We start from the raw sequence: 14,243 nt of genomic DNA on the forward strand, positions 1-14,243 counted from the left end.
CACATATAAGTCTATCTCCATTCAAGAATCTCTCCATAAAATAACGGGGCACAAAAGAATTTCTGAGGGCTGAAGCATTTTCTTAAAGAAAAACCTGGTCGTGGTTGGGCCATGTAGGAAGACAGCTGGCAAAAGGAAAACAAACAGTAATGGATGTGGTATCTGGATCTACACTCTTCAGATACTGTGCGCTGGATTTTCATTTCTTCCTTTTAGCGGAGGTACTGGGGATTGAACCCAGGAACTCCTGCCTCTGAAGCATGCCATCCAACTACCAATCAGCTGTACCCAAGCCTGGCCTGATCGTAGCTTTTAAGCACAGGGATAAGAAAAGTCAAACTCCATAAATGTTCACTCGCTTACCGGACCTGTCAGGTTTGTCTGGTCCATCCACAGACGTCAATTCCTTCTCATCTGTTGGCTCCTCTGGACCACCTTCATCGCCTGCATCCCTTTCAGTACCAGGTTCATGTTTTGTTAACTTCTGGCTCGGTCACCCTTTCCTATAAAAACAAAAGAAAAGAATATTAAAAACCCACCTTCAGAAGCCATCGTACTCATGACTTGGCCATTCAGGCCCTCAGCCAGTGAGACAGAACATATTTACTGTATCTACCACATCATAGGCATTATCCTGGGAAAAGCTGGCAATGCAAACGAAAGACAGATTCTGCTCTCTATTGTACCAGAGGCAGGGACACGTGAAAACCAATCAGCGCACAAAAGGACCGTTCAAAAGCTGTACAACTCAAGTCAACGGACACTCAGGGCACAAAGGAGAGAAGAGGGTGGTGCATGTGTTGGCTCGGGGAATGCTGGGAAGACCGGGCTGTGTTTTCAAAGAGAGGCCAAGGGCAGTTGGGAAGGGAACAGGATTCAAAGAAGGGTAGCTTGAGCAAATGGATGAGGTTGGAAACAGCATAAGAAGTCACATGGAAAACTAGAACACACTTAGTGGGAACGGGATGGAAAGACCCCATTTGCAGGACTCCATAAGAGACATCACTTGATGGATCCAAAATTGAGGAGTGCAGTAAAGAGCAAAACAGAAGAATCTTCAAAATATACCAAGTTTGCATAGGGAACTATCTGTATTTAAAAGCTTGTACTAATGTGTAACGGGAAAGTATTCCAAGCAAAGAATTTAGGTATAAACACTGATTTCAGTAGGTGAGCCTGGAAAATTAACACAAGTGTACTATGCACTCGCATGACCGAAAGCACAGAAGGACTTTATTAGCTGTAGATTGGAAAACATAAGTCAAGAATTGAGATGGGAAAACGCAAATGTCCGAACGCAAAGTCAAAGCATCCATCCGCTTGTGTTTTAACGACCCTCGACGGCTAGACATTAAAAGAAGAAAAATAACAAAAGGAGACAGTACCTTCTCGTCAGGAGACTGTGCATCTTCCTCTTGTCCCAAGTAGAAAGGTGATGTTTCACCTAGAGGATGTAGTCACATATATATAAATGACAACATTGACCACTTCGAATTGTACGCACACATATCAAGTCTCACTCCATTCAAGAATCTTTCCGTAAAATAACGGGACACAAAAGAATTTCAGAGGGCTGAAGCATTTTCTTGAAGGAAAACCTGGTCGTGGTTGGGCTATGTATGAAGACAGTGGGCAAAAGGAAAATAAACAGTACTGCATATGGTATCTGGATCTACAGTCTTCAGATATTTTAGATAAGCATCTCATTTCTTTGTTTGAATGGAGGTCCCGGCGATGGAACTCCTGCATCCAAAGCATGCCATCCATCTACCAATCAGCTACATCCTTCCCTGGCCCCACAGTAGCTTTTAAGCACAGGGATAAGAAAAGGCAAACTCCATAAATGTTCACTAGCTTACCGGACATGTCAGCTTTGTTTGTTCCACCCACAGACTTCAATTCTTTCTCATCTGTTGGCTCCTCTGGACCACCTTCATCGCCTGCATCCCTTTCAGTACCAGGTTCATGGTTTGTAACTTCTGGCTTGGTCACCCTTTCCTATAAAAACGAAAGAAAAGAATATTAAAAACCCACCTTCAGAAGCCATCATACTCATGACTTGGCTATTCAGGCTCTCAGTCAGTGAGGCAGGAACTATTTACTGTGTCTATCAAATCATAGGCATTATCCTGGCAAAAGCCAGAATACACACGGAAGACAGATTCTGCTCTGCATTGTACCAGAGGCAGGGACACATGAAAACCAATCAGCACAGAAAAGGGTCATCCAACAGCTCTACAACTGAAGTCAATGGACAGTCAGGGCAGAAAGGAGAGAAGAGTCTGGGGCAGGTCTTGGCTCGGGGAATGCTGGGAAGACTGGACGGTGCCTTAAAAGACACAAACAAACGGATACAATGCAGTATACAACATTTAACCCGGCCACATGTCATCAAGTGTAGGTTTATATAACACTACAAATATCAAGTAAATGCTACAGTAAAATAACATAAATATAAAAACTCCTTCATCAAAAAGTCATTTTGGCCTGAACAGTTGATTCCTCTGTAGGACCTTCAAGAGATTCAGTATCATATTCTTCTTTTTCAGTTTCTGGCTCAGTTGAAACTTCCTGTGAAACAAAACAAAACAAGCCCCACCTTGAGAAACTAGCATACTTATGCACTTGACCATTCAGTGTATCAGTCAGTGAGACAGAAAATATTTACTGAATCTATCAAATCATAGGCATTATCCTGGCAAAAGCCGGGAATACACACAAAAGACAGATTCTGCTCTGCGTTGTACCAGAGGCAGGGACACGTGAAAACCAATCAGCACAGAAAAGGGTCATCCAACAGCTCTACAACTGAAGTCAATGGACAGTCAGGGAACAAAGGAGAGAAGAGTCTGGGGCAGGTCTTGGCTCGGGGAATGCTGGGAAGACCGGACGGTGTCTTAAAAGACAGCCTCAGTGCAGAGGGGGCAGGGAAAGGGATTCGAGGAAGGGCAGCTTTAGCAAGTGGACGAGGTTGGAAACAGCAGAAAACTCACATGGAAAACTAGAACACACTGAGTGGGAATGGAATGGAAAGACCCCATTTGCAGGACTCCATAAGAGACATCATTTGATGGATCCAAAATTGAGGAGTGCAATATAGACCAAAACAAAACAGAAGAATCTTCAAACTACAACACGCTTTCATAGAGAACTATCTGTATTCAATAACTTGTACTAATAGATATCGGAAAAGTACTCCCAGCAAAGAATTTACATATAGACACTGATTTCAGTAGGTGAGCGTGGAAAATTAACACAAGTGTACTATGCACTGGCGTGACCCAAATCACAAACGGACTTGACTAATTGTAGATTGGAAAACATACGTCGAGAATTGAGATGGGAAAACGCAAACATCAGAACGCAAAGTCAGGGCATCCATCCGCTTATGTTTTAACAACCCTCAATGGTTAGATATTAAAAGAAGAAGAAAAATAACAAAAGGAGACAGTACCTCCTCATCGGGAGACTGTGCGTCCTCGGCTTCTCCCGAGTAGCAGGGTGATGTTTCACCTAGAGAATGTAGTCACACATACGTTAATGACAACATTGACCACTGTCCATTGTACACACACATATAAGTCTATCTCCATTCAAGAATCTCTCCATAAAATAACGGGGCACAAAAGAATTTCTGAGGGCTGAAGCATTTTCTTAAAGAAAAACCTGGTCGTGGTTGGGCCATGTAGGAAGACAGCTGGCAAAAGGAAAACAAACAGTAATGGATGTGGTATCTGGATCTACACTCTTCAGATACTGTGCGCTGGATTTTCATTTCTTCCTTTTAGCGGAGGTACTGGGGATTGAACCCAGGAACTCCTGCCTCTGAAGCATGCCATCCAACTACCAATCAGCTGTACCCAAGCCTGGCCTGATCGTAGCTTTTAAGCACAGGGATAAGAAAAGTCAAACTCCATAAATGTTCACTCGCTTACCGGACCTGTCAGGTTTGTCTGGTCCATCCACAGACGTCAATTCCTTCTCATCTGTTGGCTCCTCTGGACCACCTTCATCGCCTGCATCCCTTTCAGTACCAGGTTCATGTTTTGTTAACTTCTGGCTCGGTCACCCTTTCCTATAAAAACAAAAGAAAAGAATATTAAAAACCCACCTTCAGAAGCCATCGTACTCATGACTTGGCCATTCAGGCCCTCAGCCAGTGAGACAGAACATATTTACTGTATCTACCACATCATAGGCATTATCCTGGGAAAAGCTGGCAATGCAAACGAAAGACAGATTCTGCTCTCTATTGTACCAGAGGCAGGGACACGTGAAAACCAATCAGCGCACAAAAGGACCGTTCAAAAGCTGTACAACTCAAGTCAACGGACACTCAGGGCACAAAGGAGAGAAGAGGGTGGTGCATGTGTTGGCTCGGGGAATGCTGGGAAGACCGGGCTGTGTTTTCAAAGAGAGGCCAAGGGCAGTTGGGAAGGGAACAGGATTCAAAGAAGGGTAGCTTGAGCAAATGGATGAGGTTGGAAACAGCATAAGAAGTCACATGGAAAACTAGAACACACTTAGTGGGAACGGGATGGAAAGACCCCATTTGCAGGACTCCATAAGAGACATCACTTGATGGATCCAAAATTGAGGAGTGCAGTAAAGAGCAAAACAGAAGAATCTTCAAAATATACCAAGTTTGCATAGGGAACTATCTGTATTTAAAAGCTTGTACTAATGTGTAACGGGAAAGTATTCCAAGCAAAGAATTTAGGTATAAACACTGATTTCAGTAGGTGAGCCTGGAAAATTAACACAAGTGTACTATGCACTCGCATGACCGAAAGCACAGAAGGACTTTATTAGCTGTAGATTGGAAAACATAAGTCAAGAATTGAGATGGGAAAACGCAAATGTCCGAACGCAAAGTCAAAGCATCCATCCGCTTGTGTTTTAACGACCCTCGACGGCTAGACATTAAAAGAAGAAAAATAACAAAAGGAGACAGTACCTTCTCGTCAGGAGACTGTGCATCTTCCTCTTGTCCCAAGTAGAAAGGTGATGTTTCACCTAGAGGATGTAGTCACATATATATAAATGACAACATTGACCACTTCGAATTGTACGCACACATATCAAGTCTCACTCCATTCAAGAATCTTTCCGTAAAATAACGGGACACAAAAGAATTTCAGAGGGCTGAAGCATTTTCTTGAAGGAAAACCTGGTCGTGGTTGGGCTATGTATGAAGACAGTGGGCAAAAGGAAAATAAACAGTACTGCATATGGTATCTGGATCTACAGTCTTCAGATATTTTAGATAAGCATCTCATTTCTTTGTTTGAATGGAGGTCCCGGCGATGGAACTCCTGCATCCAAAGCATGCCATCCATCTACCAATCAGCTACATCCTTCCCTGGCCCCACAGTAGCTTTTAAGCACAGGGATAAGAAAAGGCAAACTCCATAAATGTTCACTAGCTTACCGGACATGTCAGCTTTGTTTGTTCCACCCACAGACTTCAATTCTTTCTCATCTGTTGGCTCCTCTGGACCACCTTCATCGCCTGCATCCCTTTCAGTACCAGGTTCATGGTTTGTAACTTCTGGCTCGGTCACCCTTTCCTATAAAAACGAAAGAAAAGAATATTAAAAACCCACCTTCAGAAGCCATCATACTCATGACTTGGCTATTCAGGCTCTCAGTCAGTGAGGCAGGAACTATTTACTGTGTCTATCAAATCATAGGCATTATCCTGGCAAAAGCCAGAATACACACGGAAGACAGATTCTGCTCTGCATTGTACCAGAGGCAGGGACACATGAAAACCAATCAGCACAGAAAAGGGTCATCCAACAGCTCTACAACTGAAGTCAATGGACAGTCAGGGCAGAAAGGAGAGAAGAGTCTGGGGCAGGTCTTGGCTCGGGGAATGCTGGGAAGACCGGACGGTGCCTTAAAAGACACAAACAAACGGATACAATGCAGTATACAACATTTAACCCGGCCACATGTCATCAAGTGTAGGTTTATATAACACTACAAATATCAAGTAAATGCTACAGTAAAATAACATAAATATAAAAACTCCTTCATCAAAAAGTCATTTTGGCCTGAACAGTTGATTCCTCTGTAGGACCTTCAAGAGATTCAGTATCATATTCTTCTTTTTCAGTTTCTGGCTCAGTTGAAACTTCCTGTGAAACAAAACAAAACAAGCCCCACCTTGAGAAACTAGCATACTTATGCACTTGACCATTCAGTGTATCAGTCAGTGAGACAGAAAATATTTACTGAATCTATCAAATCATAGGCATTATCCTGGCAAAAGCCGGGAATACACACAAAAGACAGATTCTGCTCTGCGTTGTACCAGAGGCAGGGACACGTGAAAACCAATCAGCACAGAAAAGGGTCATCCAACAGCTCTACAACTGAAGTCAATGGACAGTCAGGGAACAAAGGAGAGAAGAGTCTGGGGCAGGTCTTGGCTCGGGGAATGCTGGGAAGACCGGACGGTGTCTTAAAAGACAGCCTCAGTGCAGAGGGGGCAGGGAAAGGGATTCGAGGAAGGGCAGCTTTAGCAAGTGGACGAGGTTGGAAACAGCAGAAAACTCACATGGAAAACTAGAACACACTGAGTGGGAATGGAATGGAAAGACCCCATTTGCAGGACTCCATAAGAGACATCATTTGATGGATCCAAAATTGAGGAGTGCAATATAGACCAAAACAAAACAGAAGAATCTTCAAACTACAACACGCTTTCATAGAGAACTATCTGTATTCAATAACTTGTACTAATAGATATCGGAAAAGTACTCCCAGCAAAGAATTTACATATAGACACTGATTTCAGTAGGTGAGCGTGGAAAATTAACACAAGTGTACTATGCACTGGCGTGACCCAAATCACAAACGGACTTGACTAATTGTAGATTGGAAAACATACGTCGAGAATTGAGATGGGAAAACGCAAACATCAGAACGCAAAGTCAGGGCATCCATCCGCTTATGTTTTAACAACCCTCAATGGTTAGATATTAAAAGAAGAAGAAAAATAACAAAAGGAGACAGTACCTCCTCATCGGGAGACTGTGCGTCCTCGGCTTCTCCCGAGTAGCAGGGTGATGTTTCACCTAGAGAATGTAGTCACACATACGTTAATGACAACATTGACCACTGTCCATTGTACACACACATATAAGTCTATCTCCATTCAAGAATCTCTCCATAAAATAACGGGGCACAAAAGAATTTCTGAGGGCTGAAGCATTTTCTTAAAGAAAAACCTGGTCGTGGTTGGGCCATGTAGGAAGACAGCTGGCAAAAGGAAAACAAACAGTAATGGATGTGGTATCTGGATCTACACTCTTCAGATACTGTGCGCTGGATTTTCATTTCTTCCTTTTAGCGGAGGTACTGGGGATTGAACCCAGGAACTCCTGCCTCTGAAGCATGCCATCCAACTACCAATCAGCTGTACCCAAGCCTGGCCTGATCGTAGCTTTTAAGCACAGGGATAAGAAAAGTCAAACTCCATAAATGTTCACTCGCTTACCGGACCTGTCAGGTTTGTCTGGTCCATCCACAGACGTCAATTCCTTCTCATCTGTTGGCTCCTCTGGACCACCTTCATCGCCTGCATCCCTTTCAGTACCAGGTTCATGTTTTGTTAACTTCTGGCTCGGTCACCCTTTCCTATAAAAACAAAAGAAAAGAATATTAAAAACCCACCTTCAGAAGCCATCGTACTCATGACTTGGCCATTCAGGCCCTCAGCCAGTGAGACAGAACATATTTACTGTATCTACCACATCATAGGCATTATCCTGGGAAAAGCTGGCAATGCAAACGAAAGACAGATTCTGCTCTCTATTGTACCAGAGGCAGGGACACGTGAAAACCAATCAGCGCACAAAAGGACCGTTCAAAAGCTGTACAACTCAAGTCAACGGACACTCAGGGCACAAAGGAGAGAAGAGGGTGGTGCATGTGTTGGCTCGGGGAATGCTGGGAAGACCGGGCTGTGTTTTCAAAGAGAGGCCAAGGGCAGTTGGGAAGGGAACAGGATTCAAAGAAGGGTAGCTTGAGCAAATGGATGAGGTTGGAAACAGCATAAGAAGTCACATGGAAAACTAGAACACACTTAGTGGGAACGGGATGGAAAGACCCCATTTGCAGGACTCCATAAGAGACATCACTTGATGGATCCAAAATTGAGGAGTGCAGTAAAGAGCAAAACAGAAGAATCTTCAAAATATACCAAGTTTGCATAGGGAACTATCTGTATTTAAAAGCTTGTACTAATGTGTAACGGGAAAGTATTCCAAGCAAAGAATTTAGGTATAAACACTGATTTCAGTAGGTGAGCCTGGAAAATTAACACAAGTGTACTATGCACTCGCATGACCGAAAGCACAGAAGGACTTTATTAGCTGTAGATTGGAAAACATAAGTCAAGAATTGAGATGGGAAAACACAAACATCTGAACAAAAAGTCAAAGCATCCATCCACTTCTTTTAACGACCCAAGATGGTTAGATATTAAAAGAAGAAAAACAACAAAAGTAGACGGTAAGTCCGCATTTGGAGACTCTGCGTCTTCCTCTTCTCCTGAGTAGCAGGGTAATGTCTCACTTAGAGAATGTAGTCATACATATATTAATGACAACACTGGCCAGTGTCCATTGTATACACACATATAAGTCTATCACCATTGAAGTACTTTTCCATAAAATAATGGGGCACAAAAGAATTTCAGAGAGTGGAACCATTGTCTTGAAGAAAAACCTGGTCATGGTTGGGCTATGTAGGAAGACATTTGACAAAAGGAAAACAAACTGTAATGGATGTGGTTTCTGGATCTACAGTTTTTAGATATATTAGAGTATGATTTCATTTTTTGTTTTTAATGGAGATACTGGGGATTGAACCCAGGAACTCCTGCATCTGAAGCATGCCATCCGTCTACCAAACAGCTATACCCTTCCCTTGCCCAGACCAGCTAATAAGCACAGATGTGAGAAAATTCAAACTCCATAGATCTTCTAATTTAACAGCCATGTCATCTGTGTCTGTTCCATCCACAGACATCAATTTCTTCTCATCTGTTGGCTCTGCTGGAGCACCTTCATAACCTGCATCTGTCTCAGTACCAGTTTCTTCTTAATTTCTGGCTGTGTCACCCCTTCCTATAAAAACAAAAGAATACAAAAACCCACCTTCAGAAGCCATCATACTCATGCACTTGGCCATTCAGTCTCAGTCAGTGAGACAGAAAATATTTACTGTATCTATCAAATCATAAGGATTATCCTGGGAAAACTGGCAATACAAATGGAAAACAGATCCTTGTTTCTATTGTACAAGAGCCAGGGATAAGTGAAAAACAATCATCACAGAAAATGATCATTGAACAGCTCTCCAACTGAATTCAATGGATCCAGTCTGGGCACAAAGGAGAGAAGAGTCTGGTGCATGTCTTGGCTCAGGGAATGGTGGGAAGACTGGACTGTGCCTTAAAAGAGAGGTCAGGTACACAGGGTGAAGTGAAGGGGATTCGAGGAGGGGCAGATTGAGCAAAAGGACGAGTTGTCATAGAGTATAACATGTCAAATGGGAAACTAGAACAGACTTAGTCCGAACGGAATGGAAAGCTCTCATTTCCAAGATTGAATAGGAGACATCATTTGTTCAATCCAAAATGAGGATAGAAAAAAACCAACACAAAAATTAAAAAGAGAAGGATCTTCAATATACACCTAGCTTGCACTTGGAACTATCTATATTAGATATTTTGTACTAATCTGTAACAGAAAAGTATGTGAAGCATAGAATTTAGATACTGAGGCTGCATTCAGTAGCTGAGCGTGGAAAATTAACACAAGTGTACCATGAACTCGCATGACCGAAAGCACAGAACGCCAGTATTAATTGTAGATTAGAAAATATGTGAATTGTGATGGGAAAATGTAAATGTCAGAATGCAAAGTCAAAGCACCCATCCGCTTATGTTTTAACAACCCTCGATGGTTACATATTAAAAGAAGAAAAGTAACAAAAGGAGACACTACCTCCGTATCAGGAGAAGGTGCATCTTCCTCCTCTGTCGAGTAGAAAGCTGATGTTTCACCTAGAGAATGTAGTCACACATGTATTAATGACAACATTGACCACTGTCTATTATACACACACATATAGGTCTATCTCCATTCAACAAGATTTCCATAAAACTATGTTGCACAAAAGAATTGCAGAGGATTGAAGCATTTTCTTGTAGAAAAACCTGGTTGTGGTTGGGATATGTATGAAGACAGCTGGCAAAAGGACAGCAAACTAATCGATATGGTGAATGGATCTACAGTCTTCAGATATTTTACACTAGCCTTTCTTTTTCTTTTTTTATTTTTCTATGGAGGTACTCAGGATTCAACCCAGGAACTCCTGCATCCAAAGCATGCCATCCATCTATCAATTAGCTATTCCCTTCCCTCGCCCTATAGTAGCTTTTAAGCACAGAGAGAAGAAAAATCAAACTCCATAGATGTTCACTAATTTACTGGCCATATCAGTGTTGTCTTTTCCATCCACAAAGGTCAACTTCTTTTCATCTGGTGGCTCCTCTGGAGCAACTTCATGGTCTCAGTACCATTTTCTTGTTTCTCTATTTCTGGCTCGGTCACCCCTTCCTATGCTTTAGGTCATGATGAGAGAGCCCTAATATTCAAATCTAATCTTCTTGCTCTTGTGCTCAAAATTTCCTGTGGAATCCCTGCAGCACATATTGCTGACTTCCAACCTGACAGCCACTCTTTTTCCTCCTTCTTGCTGCACAATTGCAACTTTGATATTATTTTATCCCAACAGACAAAGAAAGTGACCTCTCCCCAGCTCTGAAAAGAGAATTCACTATTCTAAGATAATCAGTGGAACTACCTTTCCTTTATCAGAGGCTTATTTAGGAATGAGTATGTGATATAACCCTGCCAGTAAAATGTTCGGGGAAGTCTATTATAAGCATCTCAGTGTTCTTCCTATTTGTAGGAAAACAGGTAGACAAAAGGAGCCCTTCTGCCTTTGGATATTGTCATGGGAGAATATGATGCTGGGACCTGCTGCTAACCAGCAGACCAGGAAAGGAGACGTCAAACACCACCAGCCTCACAGCTGAAGGAGGGACAACATCTGGGATGCTGATGGCATCAATGAACCATCTAAACAATCCTGCTTCCTCCTGTTTTAGCCACTGCCCCTCAGGCCTATTATTCTTTACAGCAAGCAGCATTCCGATATATTTCCCTGGGGTCTACAGGAGACCTACTCTTCTCTACAGAACTAAAAGGGCTTTCCGGAGCATTCCTGAGCTGCGTATTCACCTCGCTCCCAACCAGGCCCACGGCATCCTTTTTGGACCAACAACATGAAACTCATGAATCCTCTTGAGTTCCCTGCCACATCTTTGCCTCTGCACTGCTGTTCCTTTTGCCAAATGTCATCTTGAAAGATGTTCCTACTACCAAACACTGTCCTTCTGTCTGCTTCCTGGCAAACTTTTACTCACTCTGCATGCTTCCCTCAAATCCTACCCACTTTTTCAAAAGGCATTTCCTCACCATGAACTTAATTTAAGTATTGGGCACATACAAAATACCAATGAAAGATACAGACAGAAACTTAGGAAGCCCTAGGGGCCCTGGGACACAGGGATCAGAGTCACCGAGAGGGAATCATAAACATGATGTGACATGCTCCTGGGGGGCGGGGCTGCATGTTAAATGTTTGCATTTTGACGTGCTTAGTACCTACAAGACACTTGACAGCCATTTAGACGGGAAAAAATGAGTTAACAAGTGATAAATAATTATCAGATAAATGAGAATGCTTTCTTTCAAAATTCTATTTAAAAAAACACAAAAAACAACCAGGGACAACTTTATTGTATTGTGATTACCTTAAAGACAAAAGTTACCAACGCCATCGTTGTGTCTCCTATAACACGTAACGCCAACCAGCAGAAGCACTTCGCTCGCCAGGGGCCTGCTGTGTCACAGGGGCCCTCACACAGCGCAGACTGTGCAAGTGCCAGGGCTCTCACCTAGGCAGCACAGCAGTGTTCATGTTCATGGGAAGCATTTTCGTGCTTTTACTGGAATTTCTTAAGTCCTGAGTTGAGCTATTTGAATATTTATGATGAAAATCCTTTAACTGATGGCAACAGAGCAGCTTGTTCTAACAAAATTAGTTTCATGACAAGTATCCAAAAAGAAGAAGAGGAAGAGGAGGAGGGAGGAGGAGAAGGAGGAGAAAGAGAAGAAAAAAAATCTGGTTCTCATTAGGTCAACATATCTCATTCTGTTTGCCCTTATGAGGCATGAAGTTGGTAAGAGTGAGACCTGGTTGGTGTAAGGATGGGAAAAATGACCAGTGCTTCTCCATAAGGCATTGCTTTCTGGACTTCTGTACTGTCGCTGGGTACTTTTCAAAAACTGTCTCTTACTGGTGTGCTGCACACTGGCTCAGCTTTGCAGTACTCACTGTTTGCCATTTGTTTAGAGTACCAGGAAGGTATTGCTGACTCCCCAGTTTTAAAGATAATAACTTTTTAAGTGAGATGAGTCACTATGCAATAACTAATATTCATTTCCTAAGTGTAATCCATTTGTTGTAAACATTATAGATCCAACTCTATAAGAAGTCCAATGTGTTATGATGTGGTTGATGGAGGAAATGTACAACAAACTTAAAAATCTGTTTTTCTTCTTTACACAAAGATAGAATATGGGATTTCAGGGGTTGTGTTTAAATAAGTGAAATTCTTTCCAGACAACACTGTTTCAGGTTTTAAATTACCTACAGTTCACTTCCTAAATAATTTTGAATACTAGAACATTAAGGGAGAAGTTAATTTTAAAACTCAAGATATACATGAAATTTCCACACTGGTTGTTTTCACTGCTCTGTCATGATCAATACTTCCTCACTCTTACTTTCTTCATCTATGGCAGGACCACAGGGAGTAACTTACAATCACAAGTCTTATCCAGGTTGGTATCTTAAAAAGGCATTTCATGTCTCTTTTCGTCTTTGTGTTCAGAAATCCATTGGTGATTGCTATATAAAAAAAAAGGAATCGATAAATATTACTCTTGAATGCCAATATGAAAATAATTACCAAATATATTAAATTCTTACATTATTTCAGACAATAGCAGCTAATATCAAAACTTCAATGGTCCTGTATACCTCAAATTTGTAAGTTCTATAAACTTTTCCTTTAGCATGTAATTGAAGGAGAAAAAAAGTAAGGTGAAGTAGTCATGAATTGAGGGCAGGATAGCTCACTAAGTGAACTAGATTTAGCCTGACATATGGAAAGGATCTTGAACTCAGAAGTCCGAGTTCTGAAACCAACAGCTATTTGTTCCTGGAAAAGGTGTTTCTAATCAGCTCAAAGTCTCACTCTATAAAACTGGGGCCTTACTGCCTTAATTTCCAACAGTATTCAGGGGATTTCATGACATAATATACCCCCAAAATGCTCTGAGAAATGGTGAAGAAATGGAATAAATCCTACTTGAACTTTAATGCCAGAACTATTTTAGCATCCCGAATAAAACCAATGTGTGCTTTTTTCATAGGTGGAACATTCAAAGGTTGCAGTTTTCAGAAAATGTTCCAAGTTATGGTGATGAGCCGTCCTTTTTTCAGGGTTTATAATTCAGGGCACCTCAGCTATTACATACTTTGTAGCTAAATTTATAAATATAGGACATCACACAAGCAATGCATGAGAACTAAGCAAGCTGTCGCTCTGCAGTCTAAGTGTGGGTCACCAGGAAGGCTGAGAAATGTGGGTCCGCAAGGGCATCCTGGGAGAGGTCAAACAGGACCAACCGCAGGGCCACTTTCTGTTTTCTTCTTTTAAAGTGATTTTATTAAAGGTCTTTAGAGAGCAACATGCAGAGCGCAGACCCAGCTGCCAACGAGACCCTGTTAAGACCAGTTTTAATACCGATGCTGCAGCAACAGAATTGAGGGAAACAACAGAATGGTTAGAAAGCCCTCCTCCCCAACCCCAACCCCAGTGACTTGTGGAAGACAGTTGTCACTTTGGTCTCGGGGAATCCTTTCGCTTCTCGGAAGATTCCAGAGGAAGAGTACAGAAGAAAGTCCTCAAGGCAAAAGACAGGATTTTCTACTCAACTAAACATTTTAACACCCAAATAGCTACTTAGAAAAATCAGTTATGACACTGTACCCCATGCATAAGGGATACACTTGGAATGAAATAAAGA

The 14,243-nt window shown here is 42.0% G+C and overlaps 1 protein-coding gene across 1 annotated transcript in view; it reads right to left on the bottom strand.

The window, feature by feature from the left end:
- The window catches only part of LOC116279524 (uncharacterized), a 68,395-nt gene that overhangs the window by 14,301 nt on the left and 39,851 nt on the right, over positions 1-14,243 (bottom strand). The window contains exons 8-21 of the mRNA XM_072971060.1: positions 12,974-13,059; positions 10,023-10,081; positions 9,078-9,140; positions 7,508-7,647; positions 7,027-7,085; positions 6,086-6,143; positions 5,432-5,570; positions 4,958-5,016; positions 3,936-4,075; positions 3,455-3,513; positions 2,514-2,571; positions 1,860-1,998; positions 1,386-1,444; positions 364-503 (exon numbers count right to left, since the gene is read on the bottom strand). The gene's annotated coding sequence lies outside the window, so the exon portion shown is untranslated. The remainder of the gene's footprint in view (positions 1-363; positions 504-1,385; positions 1,445-1,859; positions 1,999-2,513; positions 2,572-3,454; positions 3,514-3,935; positions 4,076-4,957; positions 5,017-5,431; positions 5,571-6,085; positions 6,144-7,026; positions 7,086-7,507; positions 7,648-9,077; positions 9,141-10,022; positions 10,082-12,973; positions 13,060-14,243) is intronic.

This window comes from Vicugna pacos, chromosome 11, assembly GCF_048564905.1.
Source record: "Vicugna pacos chromosome 11, VicPac4, whole genome shotgun sequence".
Classification (NCBI taxonomy): domain Eukaryota; kingdom Metazoa; phylum Chordata; class Mammalia; order Artiodactyla; family Camelidae; genus Vicugna; species Vicugna pacos.